Source organism: Polypterus senegalus, chromosome 9, assembly GCF_016835505.1.
Source record: "Polypterus senegalus isolate Bchr_013 chromosome 9, ASM1683550v1, whole genome shotgun sequence".
Lineage (NCBI taxonomy): Eukaryota > Metazoa > Chordata > Cladistia > Polypteriformes > Polypteridae > Polypterus > Polypterus senegalus.
The window spans coordinates 170,835,905-170,862,611 of NC_053162.1; the positions used below are offsets into that span (position 1 = coordinate 170,835,905).

The 26,707-nt window shown below is 37.5% G+C and overlaps 1 protein-coding gene across 4 annotated transcripts in view; it reads left to right on the forward strand.

Moving 5' to 3' along the window:
* Nucleotides 1-5,769: 5,769 nt before the first annotated feature.
* The window catches only part of LOC120535973 (ubiquitin carboxyl-terminal hydrolase 2-like), a 72,956-nt gene continuing 52,018 nt past the window's right edge, over nucleotides 5,770-26,707 (forward strand). Inside the window, exons 1-2 of one of the 4 annotated variants that reach the window (XM_039764221.1) lie at nucleotides 5,770-5,896; nucleotides 17,336-17,436. The gene's annotated coding sequence lies outside the window, so the exon portion shown is untranslated. Of the gene's footprint in view, nucleotides 5,897-9,136; nucleotides 9,237-15,998; nucleotides 16,088-17,335; nucleotides 17,437-26,707 lie in introns of those variants that run through there. The other 3 variants (XM_039764220.1, XM_039764222.1, XM_039764223.1) reach the window with 3 other exon arrangements.

Consider the following 26,707-nt stretch of genomic DNA (forward strand, 5'->3'; position numbering starts at 1 on the left):
AATGAGTCAATTGCTGCATCCCATTTGAACTTTGGAGTCAGAATTTTAGAGTTCTAAGTAGGAAATTTCATCTGGAAAGCTCTCCCAAGTTGGATTTCCTACTCAGACAGTCAAAAAAGCCTCACCAACCCTGATCTCAAAATCTAAGATGGCTGCACCAAACATCAACAGTTAATGAAAGCTGTAGTATTATACGGTTTATTAGCACTTCTGTCTATTTGTGTCTGATTAAATCAACCATACACACAGTACTGTCCAAATTCTATCTGTGGACAGGTTGCTACAGTGTTTAGATGCACAAAATACATCGTAGTGCATTGTTATCAACTTCTTCAGTAAATTATCTGTATCCTGAAAAAGCAAGCATAACAAAGGTTTTCCTGGAGACGTCTATATTGGTTTTATGGATGTTTTACTGGAACATGGTAAATTCAGGTGTGACATCATTATCAGCTCTGACATACAATGTAAATGGAACGCAGCAAATGTCCATGTTGAACAACTGCATTACATGACTCATCAAACACATGCTTCAAGCATCACATATTCAAATTTGTATTAAACAAAAAAAATATATACTAGTTGCCGGGCTCATTGTCAATTGCTGTAGTGAGGTTTAAAACCCTGTGCATTGCTGAAAAAAAAAAAATAAAAAACACACTTATCATCTACTTTCACTGCTCCTGCGAGAGTAAGGCAACAAACATTTCTGTTCTGGAAATTTCTGAGTAAATTAACTCAAAATTGAAAATAAGGTAGGATATACACCAAAGAAAAAATATAAAGCATATCTTAAAAATACTAACAAAAAAACTAATGCAGTATATCAGTTTAAGACATGACAATCTGCAGTAACTTTAGTAACTGACAGTATGTGGGAGAAGATCATTAGTTTTCACCATGGTTTCTAATGTGAACAGCTAGATTTAGCTTTGAAATTTCACAAGACAATCATTAATCCGGTACTCTGAAAAAAGAGGGAGTCTGGTGTTTGAGACTCAATATAGCTTTTAATGAACTTACAACCACAGGGGAGAAATCAGGATGCCAAGCAGGGAACAAGGGAGAAGCAACCATTCTAAACTCTTTGGAGAATATTTTTGAATGACGTGAAAAGACATTTTATCTGCTCAACAATATATACTGCTGCAGTCAAGTGTTCCACTCTCAGAAATAACGAACTGACAAAAACGGATTAAAAGACAAAAAAAAAATGGTAAGGCATGAAGTTGCTCTGCTAAAAACTGTAGAGTAGAATAGTGGATTCTGTGTTGCTTAATATCATACTTCACTAAACCATTTTTTTTCTTTTTGAAATTTTGACTAAGAGAAGATTCTAATTTTAAAAATAAATGCATTTTCAGTGCAGTGTTGAATGTCATTATTCTATAAAGTGGTTATTCACATAAGCATCTAACAGAGAACAGTGACCCAAACTAATTATGTAGAGAAGATTGCCAGTCGTCCCTACCCAAACTTCACCCATGATTCATCTACAGAAAGTACACCCCCATTTCTCCTTGGCTGAGGGCACAGTGTGTTCTATTCCTGGCAAGCATAGGCAATGTCAAGTTTCTAACTCAATACAAGTACTGTATACTTGATTCAGTGCCACATGTAAGGTACCTGCAGTCTCTTTGACTGAACACCCTTTACTTTTTTCCCACACTCTCTCTTCTGTCTTTTTCTTACCTGATAAATCATTTTCCATTGAATGAAGTGGCTCTCTTTGGCTCCTCTTGGATGCAAAGGTACTATATAACAGAGAAAGAAAGGTTTAGCACACACACAAACAATGAGCTCTATTAGCATAACAAATATTATTTGAATTTCTAAAGCATCAGAATCTCCAATCTGAAATCCTAGAAAACATAGCTCTCAGTTCCTTAGCTGCTAGCTCATATAATGATAAAAACAATTCCATGGGCATGTATCATTTTCTCAACCTTTTCACTTTCACCTCCTCTTTATATTCTCAGATGTTCTCATGGCCTAAATATGTGGGCGTGTTTATACAGTTAGCTTTAACTGTGCATACACATGCATATTCTTCCTTTTTATACATTCAGTGCGTCTTGTGAATGCTATTCAATGCCAGGGAAAATACACGTCTGACAGATATGTGTATGGAGTAGTGATGAAGCTTTCTGGCATGGCATGGGAACATAGGTAAGGAAAGATGCATAACCAATCTGTCCAAATAACAATTAAATAATCAATCTTTATTTCATATAGCACAAATAATTACATGCATCATGGAAATGTATTGTACAAAATAAAAAAGTGTAAAAATCAAAAACAGTAAATGACATGACATGCCAATAAAGGTAAAAAGAAACATGCAAACAACAATAAGTGCAGCAGTGAACAATAATGGGGGTGTTATGAGTATAGTATAGATATTTTATCAAGAATTAATATCAAATATATTCACAATATAAAACTAATAAAACAGTACATGGCAATCATAACAATGGTATAGACAGTTAAAAGTTGACATTTTCAGGGTTAAGCTTTCCAAATAAGCAGTTTTGAGTTAGAGGAATATCCCACCCAAAAATGACTATTTTTATGTGCTACTTACTACATGAGTTTTGTAGTGAGGGCAAAGAAAAATATTTAAGTTCATGTTTTGATGATTATTAAATAATGCAAGCCAATGTTGACCAATGCAATACAATAGAAAATGATATGAAAAACATCCACAAAGAAAAAAAATCTGACATTACCCACATAATGCCAGTTAACAAGTCATTTGCTCACAACATGCACATCACATACACTTTTTGCTGAAAAAGTGTTAAATAAATGTTTCCAGCAAACTCATCAAACCTCATAAACAGGAAATGCAAGTCACATAGATCAGACTTTTTGCACTTAAGAGAAGACTTTTGACCAATGAATGAGTGGAAGATGTGGATCTTCAATTAAAAACTAAAGCCTTGTGGGTCACTTTTTGAATTGAAGACCTGCCTCTCCCTCTCATAAATCAGTCAAAAATCCTGTCTTCAATTCAAAATTATGTTTTTGGACTTCTCTAGCGCCTTCAACACTATCCAACCTCTGCTCCTTAGGTACAAGCTGACAGAGATGGGAGTAGATTCATACCTGGTGGCATGGATCATGGACTATCTTACAGACAGATCTCAGTTTGTGTGTCTCGGGAACTGCAGGTCTGACATTGTGGTCAGCAGCACAGGAGCGCCGCAGGGGACTGTACTTTCTCCGGTCCTGTTCAGCCAACAAACATTGGACTTCCAATACAACTCGGAGTCCTGCCACGTGCAAAAGTTTGCTGATGACACTGCTATCGTGGGCTGCATCAAGAGTGGGCAGGAGGAGGAGTATAGGAACCTAATCAAGGACTTTGTTAAATGGTGTGACTCAAACCACTTACACCTGAACACCAGCAAAATCAAGGAGCTGGCGGTGGATTTTAGGAGGCCCAGGACCTTCATGGACCTCGTGATCATCAGAGGTGACTGTGTGCAGAGGGTACAGACCTATAAATGCCTGGGAGTGCAGCTGGATAATAAATTGGACTGGATTGCCAACACTGATGCTCTGTACAAGAGAGGACACAGCCGACTATATTTCCTTGGAAGGCTGGCGTCCTTCAACATCTGCAATAAGATGCTGCAGATGTTCTATCAGACGGTTGAGGCGAGCACCTTCTTCTATGCGGTGGTATGCTGGAGAGGCAGCTAAATAAAACTGGTGAGGAAGGCAGGCTCTATTGTAGGCACGGAGCTGGACAGTTTGACATCCATGGCAGAGCAATGGGCGCTGAGCAGGCTCCTGTCAATCATGAAGAATCCCATGCATCCACTGAACAGGATCATCTCCAGACAGAGGAGCAGCTTCAGCGACAGACTGCTGTCACCGTCCTGCTCCACAGACAGACTGAGGAGATTGTTCCTCCCCCACACTATAACGTTAACACTACACAAGATTATAGACTGTTATACCTGCCTCACACTCTCCACCCTGCATTTTTTAACTTGCGCTGCTTTTTTTTTTTTTGCTCTTTAATTAATATTGTTTTTATTAGTATGCTGCTGCTGGAGTATGTGAATTTCCCCTTGGGTATTAATAATAATAAATAATAAAGATCTATATGTCAAAAAGGCATTACCATGAGGCTTTTGTTTCTTGTTTATGATATGTGTTGATAATTCTGGAAGTTATATATTTAACAATATTTTAAAGCATCCATTTTTGTACATTTTGGGCATACGACTGGATAGCTGACACATGAATTCTTTTTCTTTTTTCCTTGAGTGTCCTTGAGTGTTTTTCACATTGTTTGGTTTTGTACAACACTGGTCACTATTGCCTTATATCATAAAACGTTTTCTCTCCATTCTGCATGAAAACATTAGACTAAAAACTTTCTTGCCCTTCATGAACATGTGGTAAGTAACATATAGAAAATATTGTTTGGGAGGAATATTCTTTAAGTTCAACTCTGGAATCTCACAAGCACTTAGAGATGATATATTGGAATGTAGGTTATATAAAAACATCCAGCATGGTCAAACACATATCAAGACAAGCCTGATGCAAAAACGTGTTTTAATGAATACAAAAGTCATACACTAATCATCTCTTTTACAATATATTTAAAATGTGCAAGTCTTTCCATTGTTTATCTTTACTATAAAGCTCTATGGTGTTTCACTCTGTTGTTTAAGTGAGACTAAGGAACACATTCCACAGACTAGATACACATAATGTGCCCATGCAATTTCAACACACGAGCAAAAAAAATTAGCCACCACCAGGTTGACTATGCTATCCATCCATCCTTTTTCGCTAATCCCTTTTCGGGTCCCTGGGGCAGCAGCTTGAGCAGAGAGGCCCAGACTTCCCTCTCCCCGGCCACTTCTTCCAGCTCTTCCGGGAGAATCCCGAGGCGTTCCCACGCCAGCCGGGAGACATAGTCCTTCCAGCGTGTCCTGGGTCTTCCCCAGGGCCTCCTCCCGGTGGGACGTGCCCGGAACACCTCACCAGGGAGGCGTCCAGGAGGCATCCTAATCAGATGCCCGAGCTACCTCATCTGACTCCTCTCGATGCGGAGAAGCAGCGGCACTACTCTGAGCCCCTCCCGGATGACTGAGCTTCTCACCCTATCTTTAAGGGAAAGCCCAGACGCCCTGCGGAGGAAACTCATTTCAGCCGCTTATATTCGCGATCTCGTTGTTTCGGTCAAAACCCATAGCTCATCACCATTGGTGAGGGTAGGAACATAGATCGACTGGTAAATTGAGAACTTTGGCTTACTATTTGACCATGCTATTTCCATCTTAACCGGTCCTTTCGAACAAACCGCCTTTTCAGTTATATGGCAAATGCGTTATTCTTTGTGGTTTAACGGTATCATAAAGGAAGGAAGAGATCACATACACATATTATAAATAACCTACATTTCTTATTAGATTCACAATTTAAGTCTGCTGGAAAGTTACGGACATAAACTCTTAAAATGTCAAATCAAAAAAAATCGTAGTGGGTAGTCTCTAACAGACCCAGACAAGCACAAGAGACAGAAAGCGCGGGCTCAGTGCGCGTGCCACGTTTTACGTGCCTTCCGCCGCGCTATCCATAAATGGCGCCACCTGCTACTCGAAGTTAGGCACGAGCAGAGTGAGGCGGAAGGAGGAGGCGGGACCAATCGAAATGGAGTTGTGTTTACTCCAGTCACCCGGGCAACCGCGTGGGAGGAGGAGCTAAGGTTTACGTCAGACTGATGCAGAGTGGCCAATCAGAAGCGGCTGTCGAGCAGGAACGTCACGGACGGAGAGAAAAAGTGTCCCGTTATTTTATTTTTTAAATTTTATTTTATTTATTTATTATTTTTACGAACGAGTTCATTCAGATGCGCGACATCTCGCAGGTAAATACGACACCTGGGGCTTCCTCTTATCTTCTTAATCGCGGGCGCTGTCCTGGAATCTTTAGAGAATCGTCTGGCCCGCGAAAAGCGTCGCTGAGGGAGCAGGAGCGGGAGAGGGAGCGGGTGAGGGAGAGAATACGCCGCAGCTTGCTTGTCCCACAGTGTCTACGGGTTGCTGCTCGCCAATGTAGTCTTGACTTGTGTCCTGATCTCCGGCAATACAGACCAGAACGACCTCTGCGACGCCGCTGATTATCCTTAATCCTTGAGGTTTGCTCAGCTGCCCCATGTTAGTCCATCGGCTTTGCTGTCTATGCGTCCGAAATCGGGCTAGCAGCGCCGCTGTTGCGTAATAGGGGCAGGAATAAAGCCTGCTGCTTGCGCACGAATGACTGTAGAAAGCCACCTGCACATGTGACAGGTGAGTCGCAGAGTGCTGAAGGGAGCCCTGCAGGGCACACTGCGTGTCATAAGATATTTCCAACGTGCCCCGATTCCCAGTTACTCAGTTTAGGAGGCAGCACAAGGCAGTGGAGAGCACAGGCTGACCCGAATAAAGTGGGTAAAAGAAACGGTTAAATAGAGAAAAAAATCAAATAAACCCGGGGAACTGGGGCTGTGGGCTAACTTTTTTTTAACCAGTGATAAGTGTGATTCATAGCAAGCCCGACAGTGTGACAAAAGCAGAAACCTGATCAGCATCGTATGAGAGTATATGAGTGTGTGATATCCCTTTAATATGCCTATACTGGTATGTGAGATCTGATCATTATGACTGCTAAAACTGATTAACAACTGGTCAGTTTACATTTGAGACCCTGGGAACAAATCCGTAAATCAATTTAAAGGATGAATGTATTAAGAGAAATCTGATCCTTGTTTCCATGATGCCTGATCAGTATATCAGAGTGCTCATGAGACCTGGTTAGTCTGCTTGCAATTGTTTGTGAGACCTGATCAATTTATCAGTGTGTGTGAAAGACACAACGAACATGACTGCAGATGTGTGAGAAAAATAATACGTATGCCAGTGTTTAAGGAGGTTTGAGAAACCATTCGGTGTATGTCTAAAAAACCAGAGAAGATACTAGTGTAAGACCTGATCATTATGTGTAAAATGTGTGTGGGATACTTAGTCAGCGAATTTCTGACTGAATGTGACCCAGTGAGCACAGATGAAATTGTGTGTGAGGCCTGATGAACAAGCATGAATTGGAGAGAGACTTTTTTTTGTGTGACTCTAAGTTTGTCCAAGACCCAGTGAGTATCCCTATGGTTATGTGTGAGACCTGACCTGCACATTTCTACATTTGTGTGAAATCCATTGAGCACGCCTACAATTCTGTGTGTAGCCCAACCAACATGCCTGAGTATGAGGGGGCGTGAAAAGACTTGTGAGAGTGTGTTAACAACACTGAACATACTTGTAGGTGTGTGAGAGACTTCATTAGTTAATTTTTGATGTATGCCACAGAGCGTATCTGCAATGTGTGTGAGACCTGATTCTGTCTGAGTCACTGAGCATGGCTATGACCAGTATGCAATGAAAGGGTGTATGACCTAGTCAATGTCTATGTGGATGTGTCAATATGAGTGATATCTTATTAGAAGAGTTTGTCAGTCCAAAAAGCATGCTTAAGAGTGTGTATAAGACTTCATCAGTGTTTGTAAGTGAGTAAGCACCTAGTATGCATGCCTGTGAATATGTTTAAAAACTAATTTAATTAGTTATTCTTGGATGGTGCATGAAAACCAGTAAGCAATCCCATGAGTTGATGTGAGACTGCATCAGGGTATTCATGAAGGTAAGCGATCTGATTAATACCTACAGTGGTGTGAAAAACTATTTGCCCCCTTCCTGATTTCTTATTCTTTTGCATGTTTGTCACACAAAATGTTTCCGATCATCAAACACATTTAACCATTAGTCAAATATAACACAAGTAAACACAAAATGCAGTTTTTAAATGATGGTTTTACTATTTAGGGAGAAAAAATCCAAACCTACATGGCCCTGTGTGAAAAGTAATTGCCCCTTGTTAAAAATAACCTAACTGTGGTGTATCACACCTGAGTTCAATTTCCGTAGCCACCCCCAGGCCTGATTACTGGTTCTCTTTTGTTCCTGAATTTCTTTGGATCTTGGCATGATGTCTAGCTTTTGAGGTGCTTTTGGTCTACTTCTCTGTGTCAGGCAGCTCCTATTTAAGTGATTTCTTGATTGAAACAGGTGTGGCAGTAATCAGGCCTGGGGGTGGCTATAGAAATTGAACTCAGGTGTGATACACCACAGTTAGGTTATTTTTTAACAAGGGGGCAATTACCTTTTCACACAGGGCCATGTAGGTTTGGATTTTTTTCTCCCTAAATAATAAAAACCATCATTTAAAAACTGCATTTTGTGTTTACTTGTGTTATATTTGACTAATGGTTAAATGTGTTTGATGATCAGAAACATTTTGTGTGACAAACATGCAAAAGAATAAGAAATCAGGAAGGGGGCAAATAGTTTTTCACACCACTGTAGATGTGATCAAAACCAGCAAAACAAATCAGTGAGTATATAATAGAAGTGACCAGCATTTCTCTGGGATAGAATTAGCATCCTAGGGATTATGCATGTGACCCAATCAGCATGTCTCACAGTGGATTTGTCTCAAGAGACTGTAACATGCTTTTGAGCAGATATGGATGAGTGGGTTTTGGAGATTATATGAACTTGCCTGTGAATATGTTTTGTTGAATAGGTTTTAAATAGGTTTTGTTTTAAAAAAAAAAAGCATGTACTGTGGAGTGTTGCAGACTCAATTACCATATTTTTGTCTGCATGAGTCTCGACCAGTATGTCTATGAGGAACTTTATCAGAAGATATTTGAGTTTTTGAATGATCCACTCCATGCTTTTAAAACACTGAATGTTGCTGTGAGTTTATAATTTATTCATATGTATTGGTGAACATCTAAGGGAAGCAACCCTAGCTACATCACAAACTCAGGTTTACTACACCTTATCAGTAAACTGGTACCTAAGCATTGAGAAGATAGACTGTTTATAGTGTCTTTTATACAACTGAGATCTTGACCACTCTTACTCTACTATGGTAAGAAGTTGCTAGTGTGGTCTAGACACTAGCCCTTTAAGACAGATCAGCTCTTCAGTATCACTAAGGGCTGAGTGACCTGCTGAGGTCAGTGAGAGCCACTATATTTATCTGCTCCGTAACTTGATCTCTAGGCTGCTGGATTATAGCCTTCAGTGCAATGATCGGAGCTAGTGTGTAGCAGAAACACTGCACTCTCGTCTCCGACTGCAACTTGAAGTATACTGCCTTCAGTAAAGGTTAGTTTCTTGTCTAAAAAGTTTGCAGTTTTCCATCCCTGCTTATTTATAAAGTAGCCCTGTAAGCTTATGCACTTAAGGCCAGTGAGGGGAATTTTCATGTGTAAAATATCTTTTAGGGTTGGCTTGGTTTTCTTTGAAGTTGACTTAATTTGGTAACTGACACTGGAGTGTTTAAAAGTCTTATAATTTATATAAAATTGAAACACGGACTTGTTTGTAGAGTGATATGGAAGTAATGTTGTAGCAGAGCTTGGATAGTGCAGCTTTACCAAGTCAAGCCTTTACTATCTCTCCAGCTAGCTTCAACTGAAGATACTTTTGGTTTGACTGGGGCTAAATTTATTCTGTTAGAAACTCTTAATGAACAGACATTTGTCAAAAACAAAATTGTGATTTACTCTGATCTTTGTGGCATCATACCAACCTAATGCTTTAAGATTTAAAGTGTTAAGCACTCTTTATCTCCAACCTTAACAATTCTCCCACCCTGCACTGTACTATGGAGAAAGAAAGATTATATGCATGCCTAGACTGAGATTAGGAAAACAGGAGCCAGCATGCATGTATGTTTGTAATGGCATGCAATCACAGTGCATCAGCAAGTAATTATGTATGGCAGAGTGTCTAAGCAGAGCCACAGACCAGTCCAGTTTACCTCTCTAGCAACTGTTTATTATGACAAGCATCATTCTAAGGAGCAGCTAGCTTTTAGGCAAATTCTATGAAAGAGTTTTTATTGCCTCATTACTTTTAGCTGTGGGCCACTACATATGTAAAAGATCAAACAGCTTGGGTCATTCTGTTGGGTTTCTGCTAGCCTGCTTCTAAAGAAGGCATATTGACCCCAAGTGAGAATGTGAGAATTGTCCATTCTGCAAGACAGTGATTGTTAGTGCTGCTGTTCTGGATGATCACATTATTTATGTTATTGGCCATTTGATTTGGATATTTTTTTTTTGTTTTAAAGTAGCAGAAGTATAAATACTATTGTGATATGTACAGAATACTGCAAAATTAAAAAAGACACATTTATTAGAAATTTCTGCACCATGTTTGTGTCAGTGGTCAGTTCTTGGGTCCAGAAGACCATTACTATAGCCCTGCTCTTGCACTAGACCTAGGGTAGATGGTGATAGTTTGTATCTGAGACTTGAAGTCGTTTTTTTTTTTGTAATTTTATAATAGTTGTTGCTTTTCTTTTTTATGAGGTTTATCTTTCATCAAATGTTAATAGACCTTAAGACTGTCTCACAACGCCTTCATATTGTTGGTTAACAATGATTTTCATCATTAAGGCATAAATTGTCTTAGCAAGCATGCTTTTTGGGATGTAGTGTCTCAGCATGCGCCATTGTGATGCTATTAAACAATGAGTAAATTAACTGGATCACACAACTGTAGTTGCTTTTCCTGTCAAGCATGTCCTTTTGGATTTTGGGTGGAGAAATGATAATGGGCTTTGAAGAAATTGCATTTCTCATTCCTTAAGCTGCCTGGCTGTAGTGCTACCCTTTCTGATGTCAGCAGCACAGTGAAATCATTCAAGTTATTTCAAGTGATAAAGTTACCAGTGCTGGCTAGCATTGCTGACTCTTGTTCTTGCAAGTCCAGAGTCTCTTTGAATTGGTCATTTAGGCCTGTTAGTTGGCACTAGGAGCAAGCTAAAATCAATTGCTTAGGGTGCTTTAGTGCACAGTGTGTCTTTAAACTTATAGGTGTTAAAACAATTGTGTAATTAGATAAGCCGCTCAGACTATGTCAGATTTGCCAACTGCAGTTGCTGATTTAATTGCTATACCATGTCAGTTTACGTGACTGAAGATTGTTTGGCATGTTTCATTTACCAACTGTGGGCTGACCTTCCAGCACAGTTGTGCTCACCCCATTTTGTGACCATCAGTAAAATGCTGCCTGACAGAGCCAGTACAGTGAGTTCAGACAGTGAGTTGTATCCCATTCTGTTGTGGTACATAAAACATGGGACATCAGACAAGATGAGTTTCAGTTCTGTTTGTGAGAATTAAAATATCCACGTTCCTTATTCCTCATCACTGCATTACATGTATCATAATTCCCAATGAGCATTCTTCAGTTGTCAATCCTCATGTAGACACCCCATGACTAAAGAAAAAATTAAGTCTGTTTGAATGAGTCACAGACTAGTTGGAATGAGTTACTGGGTATGTCACATTACAGGACTATATTCATGGGAGCATGCCACTAATTGCCTCCGACTCACTAAGATTATGTAAATGAATGCTAAGACTGAAAATCACTGGAAAAGTTGTCAAATGTGACATAGCCTTAACATGAGATTAAAAACATATTAAAATTAATTATATTAAAGAGCTGCCATCTGTCTATACACTTGTCACAAACATTACCCTAGCTGATTTACAGGTCATTGTTGCCACTGTGGTTACAGTAGAAGAGACACAGTTCTGTTTTAGTGGATGCTTAATCTTCATTGCCTCACTCACTACCATGTCCAGATGGATAGTGCCTAGCCAGTTCAAAACCATTATTCAAACATCCAGACCTAACAGTAGAGGTTCACTAAGTGGCTTTGGTGAGATTTCCCTCCCTCATTTATTTTCTATAACAGACTGATCCTCAGCAGCTCTCTTACTCCCCTAATGTGAATTTACATTAATGTCCAAGCTTATACTCATTCTTCAATAAATCCTACCACACCAGTTGGAAAAGCATCTGCTGTATGTGATCTATCGGACTTTATATTGCTGCAGCTCGAGAAGTTGGTCTGAATTTCCTGGAAAAATGTTTCTCTGATGCAATCTGCAGAAATAAGCCATAAAATTGTAGTAAGTATACAGTACCTTCATATGCCAGTAATAATAGACTGAGAAGGTGATACTTAGAGAGCAAATGCTATATAGTTTAGAGAATGAAGGAGTACTGTAAAGAAAAAATGGAAAGCACAGTAAGAAATCCCTTATTCACTTTGGTATTATGATTTCCTGAAACACAGCCAAACATTTTAATATCATGAGTTACATGAAACACAGCTAAAGAGTTGGGTTTAATACAGAATGGTTTTAAATATTAGGCAGAGTGGTGGCTGTGAGGCTAAAGATCTGCACTAGTATATGGAAAGTTGCTGGTTCAAATCCCATCTTGAGCAATGCTCTTAACCTTAAAACTGCCCCAGGGTGCTGTACAATGGCCGACCCCACACTCTGACCTCCAAAGGTCACGCAAATAGACAATTTCCCTCTGGGGACTAATAAAGCGTACCAAAAAAAAAAAATATTTGGTTTAAAATCCAACTTTGATAGTGTGTGCCTTCTTCCGATATTGGCCATAAGTGAGTAGCTAAGACTTCCTTGATACATGGTCAAAAGCTGTAAAGTGACTACATTTCAAAGTTAAATGGGATACTCTAATAATGTCTCGTCAACATTTCATGTTAGACTGGAAATGATTTATGTTAACAAGAAGTATGAACATTTTTTTTTTTTTAATTTTTATTCTTGTTTCATGTTTTTTCATGTATCTTATGTGTGGGTAGAAAGATGAAAGGAAACTTAATTAAGTTTATAATGACTTCTTCTGTAGTTTTTATTTCTAGTGTGCTACATTCCCAAACTACTTTGCTTGTGCCCCATCATGTCCTATGGAGCAGTATTAAAGCACAGGTTAATGGTTTAAATGTCATGCACAGACACCTCTTTTTACCAGTTTTACTCTGCATCATTATGTTCAATCCTGTAATTGTGTCCCTGTGCCAAATCAGGGCATGTACAGACACAGAATTTCTACTATTCTGGTCAGTACATGATCCCAGACCTAAGTCTCTGTTACTCAGATTCAGCCCTCCATTGTCATTTTTTATTAGAAGGTCACTCTGTTGTGAATGCTATTGAAGTGAGCCTTCACTCTAAAATCTTTGCACTTTCTCTTTATTCCCTGTTTACTTATTTCCTCTTCTGGCATACAAATACATATTTTTTTTTATTATGAACTAGAGGGCTTTGCCCCCTGCTGGCTTCGCTCGCCAACCCCCGTTTTTGTTTTTCCAGAAACACACTTTTAAGATTTTTTTTTCTTTGAATTGTTGCTATTTCATTAGTTTCACTTTTATTTCAGAACTTCTGTAAAAACAATATTTGAGTCCCAATGTGCTGAATCTTTTTGTTGAGGTCAGTGAGACTTGTGTTTAATGACTTTGTACCATAATTCAGGATAGGTTTCTCTGTTTGAAATTTCAGCACAGACAAAATGATCTGCATCATCAGCAGTTAATAATTTTTTGTACAAAGTAACCAATAAATGCATGTGAGGTAAATTCCGTTTTTGAAATTCTCCTGACTGAAACTTCAAAGCCTTATATTTACAATATTTACATACTTCTGACATATCACCTATGCCCATATATTTCTCTTTCTTTGCGCTAATGTGATGTTTACTTTCTTTGTTTTGACACTGTCGTTGTTTGCTGCTTTCATATTCTGTATCTTGCTCTGCATGTGTTTCGCGCCTACGTTTTTTTTTGAGTCTTTTGAATTACATATTTCATTATCTCTAACCTGCTCTGCATGTGTTTGGCCCCCTTGTTTTTTAACCTTTTTATGATGTTTTACTTTGTTTTCTACTCTGTCTTTTATTTCTTACCTCACTTTATCCTGCTTTTGTTTCTATGACACCTGGTATGTGGTGATTATTTTCCCTTTTTCGAGTAATAATTTCCGTTTGTTTGCGCTACTGCGATCTTTACTGTCTTTTTTTATACTTTCTAATTTTCCTACTTTCATATTCTTTAAATTTGTTCACATTTGTATCGAGCCAACGTTTTATTTTTTTTAGCCTTTAGAATTCCACTGCTTTCATAATCTTTAACCTACTCTGCATGTTTATAGTGCCAACATCTACTGTAGGTTGGGTGTGCTTTTTTTTCAATTCCACTTGTTCCAGGCTGATAATTACTTTCCTTATTTTCTGAATTTGCACCTAGATTATTCTTTTTCTTTTTTGTTTCTCCAACGCTTTTGAGTCTGTTTTCTCTGCGCTGCTTTCTTCTTCGCTTAGTTGTCTACGTTTCATTTACAACATATTGTCCTTATATGCTTTATATGCGCTGAGAGCCCTGGATCTGTGTGTGCTCAAAGCCAAAACACAACTGAGTGTGTTGCTGCCCGTGCCCTTATTTGGTTGTAAGTAGGGAGTGTCTTGCAAGAATCTCATGTTCTACATCATCGCGTCATTTTGCTGGAGTTGTGCTATTTTGTGTTATCTTAAAGTTTCTGATCCCACTCTCATGGATAAACAATAAATTGCTTGCAGGCAGAACTTTACTTTAAGCCTTTGGTGCACATCCTTTTTCATTTTATTACACTTGCAGGTATTTAGTACTAGGGTGTTGTACCGTGTTAGCCATTATGAATTTAGCGAAAAGTCAAGCAAAATGACACATCTTGCCTGAAGAAGGGGCCTGAGTTGCCGTAAAAGCTTGCATATTGTAATATTTTCAGTTAGCCAATAAAAGGTGTCAGGTTCTGCTTGACTTTCGCTACTTGGAGGTATTGATAATAAAAATAAATAGTGCTGCCTTTGATACCATTGACCAGTGTCAAATGGTGACTTTTATAATGAGAAATAAACCTATTATACCTTAGGTGACCTTCAAGACCATAGGCTGAGTGCGACGACATCCTCCTCATATTCTCTTAATACTCAGTTAGTTTGAATTCTGCCACTTCCTGTACTACTTGAAGTGGTTTCAAGACAGAAATCTGGGGGTATATCTTTGCTCATGTTGAGCAAACTAAGAACACATTTTAAAAATATACAGACAAGATATTAGTTAGCTAAATAAATGAGTTTGAGAAACGGAGTGGTTTCCTCTTGACTGTAAAATGTTCAGTTCTTAAAGTGGGACTTCTTGTAAAAGTAAAGTCATTAGCTGTATGAGTTACATACTGTATGTGGGCTTGGTAGTGAATGGGTGGCTTTCATTTTTTCTTCTTTCTCTGTTTTGTCAGATGTAAATATTTATTTTTGTTTAACACATTTGATTACAAAATTAAGATAGGAAAGAGTGGTAGGCATATCTGTAATACTAATTATGTTTATCATAAAAACTCTCCAAAATCCAAGTCACATGTTCCTACACTGTATGATGAGTTTATAAGAATGATTTATCCTTCATGTGAAATATAGTCTCAAGGTTCAATAGTCATTGAGGAGCTTTTCTGACTACTTGTTTCTGACAAACTGTAATGGATCATGGGCACTCGTACCAGTATATTCATAGGCGATTTCTATCCACCGATCAAATTGTATTATAGTTACTATTGTATTTACTGTGTACACATGCAATAAACTGGACTTTTTCAAATACATAGCTGCAAAGGAACTTGGTATCTACTCCTGTCACTTATCCTTTTATTCGAGGCTTCAGTACAATACAATTCTATATTAAAAACTTTTAATGTATATCAGTGAATTCTTTCTCAAGCTGTATATTGTACTAATGAGATTACTTCTGGAGTACTGTCTGCATGTTTGGTCAACACACCACAAAAAAAATGCACAAGAAAAGTAAAGTAACAAATAGCATCCCTGAGCTTAACGACATGTTCCATTCTGACAGACTGTAGAATGAACACATTAATGAACAAAAATGCTTTATTTATCCCAAGGGGGAAGCAGAAGAATGAAAACCTTGCAGTTTCAAACAAAGAAACCCACTTGGGAACCAGATCTAGTTTTTCAGAATTGTCAAAGTTATAGATAAAGATGATTCAGCAGTCCAATACAAAATCACATAATTGATGGAAACTGAATGGAAGGTTATCCAGGAAAAGCAGAAAGCACTTTTTTATTCAAAGGTTTGTGGCATTCCTAAGCATACTTCCAAGGCATAATTAAAGTTAAAGAAAATAGCTTGACACCATTTATATAATGTTAGACTGAGATATTTGACACCTTGTCTATTAACTTACCAAACACAGATGATGGATTGAATGATGTTATATTTGCACATTTTTGTAAAAAAACTTGTAGTGAATGAGGAAAACAGTTAAAGCCTCAGGTCTTTCACTTTAGCATTCAAAACCCAGTTTACGACCCATCTTATTTAAAACTAGTTTGTAACTACACATATTGTTAAATTGTCTGCTCACTCTGAATGTAAGAGTAAATGTAAGTTATCTTAGATATTGTTGGTTACAGAAAAAGCTTCAGGTATGCTTTGTAAGAGATTACTTGAATTGGTAAATTACAGAGCATGATTTTTTATTTCATCCTGGAGGTAGATGATTGTATGCAGTTTATTACATGGTGTAATTTCCAATGACTTTTGGGAGCACTTAGAATGAACACCTTTTGAAAACGTGTTGACATATATCAGTAATGTTGGAATTTGAAATCTCTTGACTGTTTATTTATAAAGCACAGTCTGCACTTATTCACTCTGATTACATGTTGTGGAGTCTGCACAGTATGTTCTCATAGCTTAGTAAAAAAAATACATCCTGCCCTTATACAATGTTGTGTTTAGAAGTACAACTAATTCAGTTAGAGCCTGGGTTGAAAAAGGTAGGTTGCAACTAAGGTTTAAAAGCTAATATGAACAGGGCAGCGGGCACAAGAGATCTTGGTAAGTAAATAGTTCTCTTCAGAGTAACTGGCACAGTACAATATAGTGAACTACAACTGTTTTTTAAGATGTAGTTAAACATGAGTAGTGCACCTCAGCTTTCTGTGTGACACGGTCACCGTGTCCCATAGAGAGTGAGTAGCTCCTGGCACTAAACTTGAAAGATGTAAGACATATGGTGGATGTCTAAAAGTTTTAAGGATCCAGCAGATCATTTTACCTTTAACCATGCAAGTAAATAAGCTGTACTGTGGTAGAGCTGCAGCTGAATTTTCTCCAACTTTACAATTTTGATGCAGTGATTTCTGCAAAATTACTGAGTTCAATGTTTAAAAATGCCTAAAAAATATATAGCTATTTTTGTTAATTCCCACCAATGGAAAGGCAATGTGAATATTTCCTTAAAGAAGGTGGAGATAGCTCTCTAAATATATTATAGGTCAATGTTTCACCAACTTCCCATTTGTTTTTACTGCAGGCCTCTTTGTTCTCTGTTTATATGCCTGCTTACCAAGGACAGGATGGCATAAGAACTTGTTCTGGATACTGTGATAGAGTGGCCCCATCCTCTGATAGCAGGTATGTTCTGCCCCAAGCCATCACTGCTTTGATGATTTTGAAGTCATTGTCTTCATGTGTACAAGTTGTGCTTTGACCCCAGTTCAATGCATCAGTCTGCTAACTGCTCAGTCTGGGAAGGTTTCATTCTCCTTGTCTCAGCTGTTATATAAATTGTAAACAATTTCCATGGAATATATCTAACAATATGGAGGGATTTTATCCACATGCCCCCAAATGGTTGTTAATTTTCTGGCCTTTGTAATTCTACCTATTATTTTCACGTTGTCATTGTTTCTTCAGTACGCTAGTGTTTAAAAAGTCCCAGTAATTTATGCAGGTCAGCGAAATATGTCCTGCTCAAGTGAGTGTGTCTTGCTTTTTAGAAGGAGCACAGAGTCAGCTGTTTAAAGCTTTCAGAAAACCTTATCTGGCTGATGAGCTGAAATGGTGTAAATATAGCCTGTGCACATTCCAGAAGCTGCTCTCTCCTTTTAGGATTACCTCCCTTGTTGGGTGTGTGAAGCACTTTGGAGCTTTGAATGTTTTTTATGTGACACAGAGGACCATGAATGTACAGTATATGCATGTTTGTGGACCAATGGTCATGGGGCATATATCTGTGGTAAAACACTGATGTATAGTTCACTCAAAGATGGCATCTATTGCCTAACATTCAGTGAGTGCTTATCTTTGCTTGGCTGTCATTATTTCATAATTCTATCCAGTTTTGTTGTTTATCACTTACAATCATTGCAACATCTCATATAGAATAGTACATATCTATTAAAATTAATAATGAAAGATAGATGTATAAACTTTGGCTAAAATATATCTGGAATAAAATTGGCAGGTGGTTAGTTGACAGTTGAAGAGAAAAGAAAAAAATCTTGTTAACAGGGCTTCTGGGAAAAAAATTCTAATAAGCAAACTCTAGAGTTCAGCTAACCCTGGCCAGCTGTATGCCCATTCTCCTCCTATATAGACTACTCTACAGTTTCATACAGGGTAAAGTCTATAATTGTAGCAAATTAAGATGGGCTGCCAGTGTGTCTTTCACCAGTGATGTTAAATCATATACTCACACTGTCACTGGCTTCTAAAGAATGATTTAACAAACAATAAACAATAAAAGCAGTTCTATCCCAAAATGGTTAGGATCCTTTAAATAAAAGCCTTCACTAGCAGAAGACCTGAAACCTACAGCTTTCTAATGCACATCTGTCTCTTCCTTACCTTCAAAAATACTGTCAATTACTGTCTCTGTTTAGATTCTGCAAATATTTAGATGTGGAGAGTTACCTATGGTCCTCTCTCATGAGGGTTGACCAACAAAGTCACATCTGGATACTGAGTTAATCTGGCTCTTTTTATACAAGCTTTCTTCCATTTGACATCTGAATAGATTTCTAGATATCTATTTCTGATTACCTAGAAAAATGGTTTGAAAATGGCCATCCCTGGACACAATACGTACACATTAATTCACTTTTTTTGTTTCAGAACATATTTTACCAGTAGACAGATTAATAGTCTGTGATGCCAATGAAGACATCCATTTTATTCTTTTGCAACTGAATGATAGGCATACACCTTGTTTATGCTGCGATTTGTCTCCAGATTTCCCTAAAAGACAGATGCCTGGTGATAAGTCTGTCTGTAACTGTTTCCATAGATGATGACTAGCTTTCATAAACTCATAAACATAAAGTCAATGTAAATATCTCTTGTAGTATTTACTACATGGCTTTATAAAACTAGTTTTCAACAGGGCACAGAAGACTGAATGATGGAATAGTCATATTCTTTCTGACAAAGTGTTTTAAATAAATGAGCAGATTTACAGTGTTTTCACATAATCATCTTTGCTTTTTACATGTTTCTTTGGCAGTTTCTAACTGGCCTTTAATGCACATGTTAATATAATTAATCCAATGCCCTGTCTTTTATGCAAATTGAATCTTTAACCTGTAAAGTGACAAATGGACAAAAAGTCATATTGATGGAGAGATAAACAATGCATTCATGTGACTGGCAATAGCTAGTTTCACCAGCAAATGAATGACTGAGTTCTCCAACAAAAAACAAACTGATTTTAAGTCTGTGCAACTTTTTACCATCTTACCAATAAATAAACTCGTAAGTATTTTAGAAGCTATTGTAAATCTTCCATTGCTCTATTTGAATTCAGAACATATTTCACCAACAGGTAGAAAGAAGTGAAGTTCTCACAGTTATCATTGTTTTCTTTATACTGCTGACGGCAGATAAGATGCTGTGTCTAACCAGGTTTCACCACCAAATTGACTTTTTGACTGATTTTTCTATACCTGTTCTGTGTCACTGAAAGACAAGATGTATATGTAAGCCTCCTCTGCTTATTTGTCTCTGTTGATCAGAAAAATTTACAGTGAGTTCTTATGACTGTTCAATTACCAGCTGTTACCCCAAACAATATACAAATAGATATTATAAATGTGGACCTCGGGATTCTTTTTAGAGTCAAGAGCTCACACAAATACTCCCACCCAGACTGTAGCCTTGTGGAGTGTAAAAACATCTCCCAAGGCCAGAAGAGGATGAACCCAGACTGGCACTGACTCACTGTGGAATCTGGATTAGCCCACATATGTGACATCAAGATGGATGCTCCCTCATGTTTTATTTTTATGCTTTTTCATTTTTATGTAATTTAATGAATACTACAGTTCTATTCTAAATACTGAATTATAACATAGCTGAATTATATGCTGTTTTTTGAAAGACACTAGTTATGCACTTGCCATCAGTTGCCTCCCTTTCTGCAGTATTTTTAAGCACATTCATTTTCTCCATACAGATCCATATAATCAAACACTGACTGCATGTAGTGTACTTTGAAATGTGTTGCCTTTCTATTAGGAAATTAGTGTTCTCTGATAGACACTGGCCATTCATTTACCATTTGCTTTTTACCACAAAGTACTGACCAACCATTTTCTTCAAATCCTTGATCAACCTTACTTGGAACTTTGCACAAATAAATTACATTTTATTTAATGGTTTAATGCCTTTAGACTGTTTCAGCAAATTCATTTTTAAAAACAATTATCTAGCTTGTCTCTACTACACGGTACTTGATTTTTACCCACCACAGAAGGAGGCATACACTGTGCTTATTTTTTTATATTTTAGAGAGATCATCATGGGTTCATCTTATGGATCCAGCATCATAGATTTGAATCTTGTGCCCAGTTGTTTGCAGAATCTACATATGTTCTTTCCATGTTTGTATGTGACATTTCTCTTTATTACTCCAAATGAATGTCTTCACTGTGAATAAGGGGATGTCTTATCCTAACAGTGTTAAATTGAATTGCCAGAGAGAGAGGTGAAAGAGCTGTGGTCCAGAATGTAGGTTAAGCTTTTCTTGATTTGACTGCTGCTGACTTGAACAGATCTTGAAACTCTGAATTCTGCCTAAAACTACTATTAGATAAAATAGGAAGAAGTATCTGCTTCTGAATTATTATCTGAATTTTTCTGCAGCATTTTAAGGTGAAATAGACAATATAATGATTTTTCAGGGGCTCTGTTTAACACATTACTGCTTAGGTTTTGATCATTCAAGGTGTTCAGCTTCCCAACAGAACTTTAGAAATGCCTTTTTTTGATTAAAATGACTTTTCTGCACTGAAAACCAAGTTTTTACTTTCTTAAATAACTGTTGTAAAAATGTCTTAAGCCAAAAAATAAAAATAATAAGAAGAAGAAAAAGCAAAAACAGGTATATAATTAGTGTAGTAAAGTTACTGGTAACTTTTGCCTTGATTTACCTGACTCTTAAGAAATCACAAAATGCTACACTTGTTTTGATTTTTCAGCCATTATAGAAAGAACAGGTTAAATGACAACCCCATCCCATCTTGAGTAATGGTGACTTATAGAAGATAAAGATATTCCCATAAATGGGGAAATACTGGTCTAATAACAGCACTAGGAAAAAAAGCAGACCTAGGAGATGAAGTGGCATAATAGCAGAGAGTCATGCATATTTTGAATATCTTAGCCAAGTTAGTCCTGTCCTCAATGTATTGCTGAATGTCTCATTAACCTGTGATCAGATAACACAACACAGAATACATTATAGATGTTGAAAGTTAAATGAATTCTTAAACACATTGCATCTGTCATTATTACAGTGATGTTCTTGCCATATATTTTAGACTCGTGTCACGCTGTGCCCTGGACACACAGAAAGTCACAAAGAACTCAACAACATTATCCAGAAACATGCAGTCTCTCTCTCTCACCTGTGATAAAGACAATGCATACGACTGCAGTATCTGGATTTCTTTAAATAGGACCTAATGGGCTGCAGTAATGGGAAAACCACTGACCAATTTGGAAACAAACTTAAAACTTATTGCTGGTCTGCCAAAATAACAAGGACAAAACTTTGATAGATTTCGAAATGATAACTGGAACTATTTTGTCATTCATGGGTGATGTTTATGCCTTCTGATGTAAAACATCAGATGCTACATTCCACAATAAGAACCTAAGCTGTCAAACATACTAATGTTTATGCTACAGTTTGGTGATATTTTACAGTTTTAGTTCCTGGATGATTTTCCATTTCAATGGGAAACATACATTTTGCTGAAACCGAAGTACAAATGCCTCATGACATTAACTCCAGAAATTTAAACAAGTGTACCCAACAGAATGGCAAAAGAAAAAAAATCAATATTTCAGAGTTGCCAAACTGAAGTTTAGATCTAAGTTCCATTATAGTGTTATGGTGGGGCTTAAAAAAGTAATTCAAAAATTTCAAATATTGATTCTGAAATTAAGCTTTTTTATCCTTGATAAGTGGGTCAAAATTTATCAAGAGTAATGTGGAACATCCCAATTACTGAACGCATTTTGTTACAGGTGCTGCAGCTAAAGCTGTTCAACCAGCATATACATAATTACAGGGTAGTTTCAAAAACACACAAGAATACAATCCAAAGCAATAAGACTAAAGTCAGATAACCAGTTTTTTAGGTTTAGTTGAAGGAAATAAGTTCTAAGAGTCATCTACACTTTAAAGAATAAAGAAAAATGTTTCACAAAATGATTCCCCATGGCAAGCAAATGAATAATTATTGTATTGCTACCCAGAATAAGCAAGAAAAACATAGTACATTGTGGAAAATTGCTGTCTTTGTTAGGTACAAGCTGAACCGATGTGCTAACCTCCCAGCCATCCAGGAAGGAAAGAGCAGGGAGCTGAGTTAATATTTAATTAGGACTGGGAGACATATATAACAGAATGAGAGAGAGAGAGAGAAGCCTGACTGTCGAGTCAAGTTACAGCAAACAAGAAAGCTGCTGCACGGCAGGAACAAATGTAATCTACTCGCCATCCTCCATCATCCCATGGTGAGAAAGCACCCTACACCTGCCACCTTTGGCTAGGCAGCTTTTCTACTAGCTCACAAGTGAAGTGAACTCACTGGTACAGCTTTTATTTCTTTGTACAATGGCTTGGCATGGCACTGGAAATTCTTGGCCAATTATTACCTGTATATCTTATTATATTGTATTTCTAAATATGGGGCTGAGTTTTGCTGAGGAGTAATTTTCTTTCTATCCCATTACCAATCCCAACTATTGATGTCAAATTGTGCAGGCCTTGTTAAATGATGTAGGATTGAAGCATATACAAAGCATCTCTCTTGCAGTTCACGTTTCCTTTTTTTTTCTCTTTAACTTAGTTTCATTTCCTTTTTCTTTCTGTTCCATTGTCCTTTTCTCTACAGGACTCTTTTTTGCCTTCATTACAGGACTCTTTCTTGCCTTCATTCTGGGACTGCCTTATATTTACAATGTCAGTGCTCCAGGGTTGTGGAATTTGCACCTGGCCGCTGGCAATCAGCATGCCAGCTTTTAAAATACCTTTTTTAGCATACACTTTACAGAGCCATTGAAACCATTTCAAGGTGATTAACTGAGACAGTGCATGTGTGACCTCACAGAAATAGTGATGTGGTGTGGGCAGGACAGTGAAACTGCTGTAGAAACTGACATGTCCCAGCACAAGTATTAATAAATGCATGGGAGAGAGTTGCTTCCTTATAATAGTGGAGGATTTAATGGACAGGGAAATAGCCTTAGAAAGTGAATGATGCTCACTTTAAAAGATCTTATTTTTCACATACATGCCAGTGAGCTAAAAAGTAAAGATAGGCCCAGCACAAACAATTCTGAACCAGTTCATTTTGAGGCAATGGTGTAGTGAATGATGGGAAATGATACTAATGTTGCTTCATTCTGGTGGACTTTTGGTCTTTTTTATTTTAAATTTTTTAATAATTCTTACATTTTTTCAGTATAGCAGTTGATGGAATGTGGTCATTTCTTTTATAGAAGGTGTAAAGTAAGCCAAAGCAATGCCACATCCTGTAGTACCTCACCTGGGCTGAGGGTGATGCCAGTCTAAGCAATTTCTTACCATATTTAGGCTTCTATTTGCTTTACATGCTTTAAATCTTTTAATACCCTTTCTGTTTCTGTTTAAGACAAAACTGACTCAATGACTTTGCTTGCTGTGAAGTTTTTTGACCAAGTAGTTTTACTAGATCATTTTTTTTTCTCAAAAGGTCTCTCATGTGCAGAATATGCAGTTTTATGTTAATCAGTCTTTGTGTCAGTGGATCTTATAGGTCCTCCTTGACTAGATACAAGTGCTCATTCACAATTAGTGTTGTGACAACTGATCTATTCATTGGATTCAGTTAACTATCTATTTCAAAAAATGTTAAAAAAAAAAACACCAGATTGATGACAGAGTTTTTCCAAGGGTAAGTTTTGTATTTTCCAATTCAAAACTTATTTTTTCACAGTCAAGGTATGCACTATTTGGTGTGGGACATTATGTTCTTAAATATGTTTTTATAAATTAAAAGATTCTTCCTGATCTTTCAGTTTAAAATGGGATCTACAAAGCATTGGTCTAGACATAAAAAAAACCCTTAAAACTACCAAATAAGTCAACTGAAAACAGTTTTTGGCATTTCTGAAGCATGACAACAAAAGGAAACTGGAAGTAATACATTTTAATACAGTTTCTCTGCATTATTTTTCCTAGGATGCAGATATGTTCCTACTTACTTGTCTATTAACCCTGACTAGTGTAAGTCAAATTTTAATGTCAGTAATCAAGTAAAAGAAGACAAAACCATGCATATGTCTAAAGCTGTCTTTTCTATTAAAATGAAAAAGTCAAAGAAGCAGATATGATATACCAGGAGACAGGAGAGCACAAAGTGACTCTCTATTTACATGTACCAAAGTTGTAATGAATGAAACAGGTAAAGGTCATAGCAATAAAGTCTTGTTTAAAGCTCCTTTTAGCTTTCTCTAATGCTAACAGAGGTGCCAAAAAGAAGACAAGGTAAGCAACAGAATGCCAACGAGACATCAAAAGTATTGATTATCAAAAGTGCAATACACTTATATTTGAAAAAGACCAAAGGGTCCTCCTGCTAACTAGCTCTGTTTTCCCCTAACTAAACTACAAAAGACATTTATTTTTTCTTTTATGTGTATCCAATATTCATTATTGCCACATTATACGTTTAAATATAGAGTGGGTGATGAAGTCACATGTAATGATAATGTCATGTCACAAGACTAGTAATGGACACTGCAAAAACAACTGCCATGCAAAAACAGTACAAAATAGAAATGGCTACAAGAACAACAAACAAGATAGCCCTGTAGTATAATCACCATCATAACTATGACATATGCTGCTACAATATTTTCTTGCAGATTCAGTAATAGGCAGTGAGTGATTTATCATGATGTAAAAATAATTATTTTAGGGAAACCATCCTCACAGTTTTCAGGTGTTCAGGGAGCCCACAGGGTTTGTTTTCCTCAGATGTCCAAGAAATAAATAGTCAATTTTATTGTGGACTTTGAATTGTTCCAGTTTGAGTGAGTGTGGCCTAAAATGGACTGATGCCCATCCAGAGTTGAAATATGTGTTGCACCAAGTGCAGTTAGATTAGGCTTCTACCCCCTAACTGGTATAAACAGATTTGAAAATAAATTAATGGATGGATTAATTGAAACTGTATTCCATATTGGGTTAACTATTGACTGTACATTGGCCAGGCATGAGTGAATATTGACGTGTGTATAAAATTACACTGCTGTAGACTGGTGTCCTTGTTCAGAGTTGGTTTCTGCTGATGTCTGATACTGTCTGGGAGAAACGCAGCTTCCTGCACCCCTATGCTTAAATGGGAAGTTTTGGAGGATGAATGAATACAGGTTTTAGAATACACAGTTTGTAGAATATCACTGTTAATTTTTTAGAATATCAGCAAGCATAATATGCAAGAGTTACCCACAATGTTTTTATTTTACATGTCAGCTTTTCTTTGCATGTGACAGATACGATACTGAAATGTACTGAGTATCCTTAGTTGCATTTTCTCTAAAACCTTGGAAAAAGTGGTTGGATAGCATGTGGAGATACAAGCTGCTCTTTCACGCCTCTAGAGTGTGTGGAGGAGGGGGCTGTAAAAACTGGCCCTCCAACACTGTGTGGGTGCAGGATGCATTACAAAGCACTGGCCTCCATTGGACACATCAAAGAAAGGTCTGAGCAGCTTGTGTGTAGGGTGATGCTTGAGGGCTGATGACTCAAGTAAATCAATATTTTGAGTTGCCAGCAGTACCTGTTATAGAGTGCTCACAGCATCTCTTCATTTGTGCTAGCTTAAATATACAAATAATGAGGAGAGAGCTCAGAAAAGGTATAGTTCTTAAGTGTTCATTCATAGTGTCTCATAGGGATGACCTGTGCAGAAACACACCTTGGTAGGTTTCTATTGTGTTATTCTAGAGAAGACAGACAGACCCTTAGGCCTGGTGACTTTCTAGAGACAAGAGGATCTGATAGAAGATTTCTGTTCATGCCTCTCCTTTTCCAATCCAAACCCCCAACACCTTGTAATGTAATGTTAAAACTTATTGACAGACAGATAAGAGGACATGTTCTTTAAAAAGTATTCATTCCTTGGAAGGTTTCACATTTTATTATTATACATTAGATCACAGTGGAGGGTGGCATGGTGGCGCAGTGGGTAGCGCTGCTGCCTCGCAGTTAGGAGACCTGGGTTCGCTTCCCAGGTCCTCCCTGCGTGGAGTTTACATGTCTGCGTGGGTTTCATGGGGGTGCTCCAGTTTCCTCCCATACTCTAAAGACATGCAGGTTAGGTGAATTGGTGATCCTAAATTGTCCCTAGTG